Below are 5,254 nucleotides of genomic sequence, written 5' to 3'. Positions count from 1 at the left end.
CATTGTAGTGTTTGGATTTTTTTTTCAGTGATACAGTATTGAAGGGTAAAAACAAATGAGCGTGGAAAATACCTTGTGAAAATTAAATATGCAAACACATTTCTACTTGATCACAAAACTGTTATTTTCTGAAAAAAGAAAAGGATTAAGGGGTCTCTAAAAAATAAAACCAGAAAACGTTGCAGCTACATTGTATTTCCTGTCCCTAGTGAAAGCTTTATAGCATAACATTTTTATAGATTTAATGGTCCTAACACATCACAGTGACAGGGACAAAGCTGCTTTCTTTTATTTGATTAATAAAACTTTCAGCATTTTTCAATTTCGGTGACTGTCCAATACCCACCTTCATTATCTAAATGAGAGTCCAATGGCATCAGGAAGTTTTCTAAGTCAGATGAGTATGTTCTCTAGCAGCCTTTGGGAATGAAGACACTCTCAAAGCCCTTTTCCTGGATGACGTAAAATTCACTCACTCAGGTCTAAATAGCTCTTTCCACTGGCATAAAAGGTACAAAGATGAAAAACAACCCCTCTCATGTGCTGTGTTCTAGTTGCCAAGAGGGTGGGATAGCAGGTAGGTGTAGTAATAAATGAAGAGTTCCAGAAAACAAGTATAAAAAAAAGAGGAAGGGAAAACAGTATTCATCACTACCATTTCATGCTTAGATCAAAAGGTATTTGACTGTAGAAATCAGCACTTGCTCCTTCAGCTGAAGAAACAAATCTATATACATACTAAAGTCAATGAACTTAGTAAAATCAGAAAATTCTTCTGCCCATAATTTTAACAATATTCAAAAACAAGTTCAGGATGTATTTTTAAACTGTGTGTTTGTTTCCTGTATGATCTAAAAGATTTTGAATGGATTTACGCTAAGGAGGAAACTGGCTGCCTGTTCCCCACAGTAGTTCACAATGTTTACCTGAGCTGTTTGGAGCATTTACCTTATCAGTAGCTGTTACAATACAAAGCCTGAAATCTGCCCTGAAGGCTTGGCTGAAAAATAGAGGAGGAGCTCTTTGATCAAATAGTTGCATATTTTTCTGCATGCTTACTTAGAGGCAAAATTCAATCCCTGAATGAAATCAGTAGAGCCCTATCTATTGGCCTTCACAGGCATGATCTGATACCATATTAGGATTAACCAGTGGGGAGAGGTAGATAGGGTTGACACGTTAAAGCTTTGCATTAAGTCTTGCAGAGCATGATCAGCCATCAGAGATCAATTAATTATATTAGTACATAAAAGTATTTTTTAATTTTAAATTTCCAAATTAGAGGATGTAGGGACTATTTCTCAAAGCTGAACACCACATTATTTCCAGGTAGCTGATTGGTTACCTATGAGTGTAATTTGAAGATGCCATTGCAACACTCAGTGATCACTGCATTCATTAAAAATAAATAAATAAATAAAATTCAGCACCATAACTCACCATTTAGAAGAAATAATCTTGATTAGTGGAATTCTGGGGGGTTGGGTTGTTTGTTTTGGTTGGGTTCTTTTTGCTTTGAAAACCAGCCCACTGCAAAATGCTAGAAACCACTGAATTGTCTCTGCTCTAAAATACAGCTTCCAATTTTTTTTAAGAAAATCTATTTTTGTACGTTTTTTTCTCTCAGGCCTACACAGAAGAAAACACAAGGGATCTGCACTTTGAGTAAACAGGATTAGGAGAAAACAATAATTTCAATTTCTCTTTTGAGCAAATGCTATACTGCAATTACAGTTTCAAGGAATCTCTGGTAATTACACGAAAGCAAAGAAATTAGCTAAAAAGGAAAACATGAAGACATACATTTGTTTGATATCAAGAAGATACCATTTATATTAAAATATGTCTACTTATTGTGTACTATATCAAGCTATTTTAACTTGAAATTATAAAATGCACGTATGTCTTAATTTTATAGGAAAATTTCCAAATATGTTAAATATACAATCATAGCATCAGAAAAATTCCTGTTAGAGAACTACAGATTAATAGTATTTAAAACAAAAACCAATATATAACACGAATCCTGAATGCTCTATAATCAGTAAGTGCTATCTTTTTATCCTACATTTACCATAATCAAATATACTGATGCTTCACTAAAAATTACCACAGAAAAGTATTTACCTTTACTAGGAAACAGAACACTCCTTTTTCTATTCCACTAAGTAGACGATTGCAGGGACTACTGCATTAGGGAATGTTATGTAGCAATATGCATATGTATGGTGGAACTACCCACATAATGATTTATGGATGTGTTGACATAATGTCTCTTAAACAAATCTGTTGACCATACTAAGAATCATTGAATAAAATGTCCCATTGCAAATAAAATGATTTACAGGTTTTATCATCTGATAATCTTAAACTAGACAAATATGAAGGTTATGCTACTGCTCTGTAAAAGTCAGTGCCATTTGTGGAACTGTGGTGCTTAACCACATGAGAGATATTTTCTAAGTTTTAAATTAATATCAATAATATATAAACCCAGACTTCATTAGTTCATCAGCTGGAGGACAGAATTTAGTATCCCTGAACAAAATAAATTGGGTAACATACCTGTACAACATTCATAAGCAGGGCCCTTTACCTTCCAATCCAAATCATGACCTGTGCTTCCTCTAGCCTTTCCAAACAAAATACCAACAACACTCAATCAGGTACTGGACTGGAAATATGCTAAATAGACTAAAATTAATTTGAAAGACTAAATGAAATCAATTACTCTGAAACTGGGCAATAATAGCTCCAAATTATTTTGGTTAAAAAGAACAGTGGGGCCTTATTTATCAGATCCTTCCCTAAGTCTTAAGCATATGAAAAATTTGCATGATATAGAAATGCTAAACAAGATAAATACTTCTCCCTTTACATTGTTTATTTTTCTTTTTCATCTTTCAGTGCAACTTCTGTTTCCTCTTCTTTTGTAACAGCACCACCAGGCAGTGATTTAAGGAGATATTTCGTTGATTTTGGCTTTTTACTTTTATTCACCTCTCTTCCTTCCCCTTTCCTCTAATGATATTTGATAGCACTTCCCATAACTTTATGTCTAAGGAGTTTGATGTGTTCATTCATGTCACCTACTTGTCTCCCAACAAACATATGGAGTTACTGCATCGTTAATTTTACCACTACACACAGTGCAATTCCATCTCCTGAGGGCGGAGATTCTATTCTCTAATGTGCAATGCTTCCGGGCAATTCCAGAAAGTTCTTAAGGATACTTTTAGATCTCCTGTTTTCACACTCTCATTTCCTAAGCCCCAAGATGATGTTGCCAATATGACAATAAATCACTGATTTGGCCTATTAGGCTCACCTATTAGTTACTGGTGCAGTATTTGAAGTATATAAAGTTCGCTTACCGTAATCCTGAAAACGAGGTACGTGCAAAAGGGCTTGCCTGATGGATGAGCATACAGAGCACTGACATTTGCATGATTTTTGGGGATCTAGAACTTTATCATGAGCTGTCCACAAATTAAAGAATACTTCCTTTCTACAAGATGTGAAAAGGAACCATTGAAAGCTGGTGTGCTGACCTTCTTTAAAAGACCAATCATACTCCATTTGCTTTTGTTACAAAAAACATGGATGCACTAGTTCAGGATCTGAAAATTAAGATATTGCAGACCTTCAATCTGCTTTTACTTATCCTTCTTTCTAAAGCCTCAGCCTTCTGCTTTCTAGAGAAGTAAAAGATTCTTAACTGGATGTTGCTTTCAGTAGAAAAGCAACATGAATTTCTTTTGTATAAGCTTCATTCACCCCATCAAACCCAATTCACATAATAACACAAAAAAAATCATTTTTATTTAAAACAAAGAAGTGACAATCAAAGAAAAAAAAAAAGGTGTGTTCTAACATGTAATGTCGCAGCAACTTTTGTGGTTGCCTTTACAGAGATAGTCACAACACAGTCCTTATGGTCATGTTTCTGACAGCTGACTATACACAACACTAATGAAGCATCTCTGCTTCTCCCAGCTGTTTTCACTGTTTTGTTCCCCTCACTGGGGGGATCACCTTCAATATAAAAATATTCAGGCTCTCTAGCCTCTCATACCCCAGTTTGTATGTATAACCAGGATTACTCCATCCCAGATGGGCAATCCTGAAGTTGCTCTTGTTAAAATTTCATACCCTTGGGGATTACCGAGCTCTCTAGTCTATCCAGACCTCTGTAAGGCCTCTCTACCCTCAAGGGAGTCCACAGTGCTTCCTAGTTTAGTATCATCAGCAAACCTACTTAATGTACTTTTTACTCCTGCATCCAGACCATTTATAAAAGCTTAAAACTGAGGCCTGAGGAGCCCCAGTAGTGAATTGGTCATCAGCCTGATGTAGCCTCATTTGCAGTAACTCTTTGAGCTTGACCCATCAGCCAACTGATAATCAATTGTATTGTGGATTTGTCAAGCTGTATGCCAGACTTTTTCTCCTGAAGGACGCTCTAGCACAGCTTTTGATACTGTCTAAAAAGTACAAAAGTACTACATCTACTGGTTTCTCTTGGCCAACTAGATGGGCGACCTTGTCATGATAGGAAAGTGAGTCAGTTAAGCAGGACTTTCCCCTCATGAACTCACGTTGGCTGGGACAAAATGACTTCATGGTTTCTCAAGTGTTTTTTAATAACTCACTGAATAACCTTCTCCATAATTTTAATCGGCACTAAAGTGAGTTTGACAGGTCTGTAATTACCAGGGTCTTCTTTCTTTCCCTTCTTGAAATCTGGGACATTTGCCAGCTTCCAGTAGACTAGGACCTCTTCCAGATTCCCAAGACCATTGAAAAGTAATGCAGAGGTTCCATGATAACAGGAGACATTCCACTACCCTAGGATGAATCCCATCAGGTCCCATAGACTGATGCACATCTAGCTGGAGCAGCAAGTCTCGAACAAGTTCAGTTGGCTGGGAGTTTATCATGGCCCCCAGGAACAGTATTCCAATGCAGGAGTCCAGGGGTGACAGAAACAGAGATGACATTAAATGTCTCCACTTTGTCAAGTGTGTTTGTGTATCTTGCCCTGTTCAAGACCAGGCGGGCATCACAACTGGTCCAGTCCAGTGCCCCCCCAGACTGAACACCAGTTAACATCTGGGAAGCTAAAACCAGCCATAAGGACAAAGGCAGTTGATCTAGAGATACCCCTTAGTTCCTTGTAGAACAATTCATTAGTGTCATCATCCTGACTGGGTGGTCAACAGTAGATTCCCACAACATTTGCTCTATTTGCTTT

The sequence above is a fragment of the Pseudopipra pipra genome, chromosome 6 (genome assembly GCF_036250125.1).
Source record: "Pseudopipra pipra isolate bDixPip1 chromosome 6, bDixPip1.hap1, whole genome shotgun sequence".
NCBI classification, from domain to species: Eukaryota; Metazoa; Chordata; class Aves; order Passeriformes; family Pipridae; genus Pseudopipra; species Pseudopipra pipra.
This window is presented reverse-complemented; position numbering follows the sequence as displayed.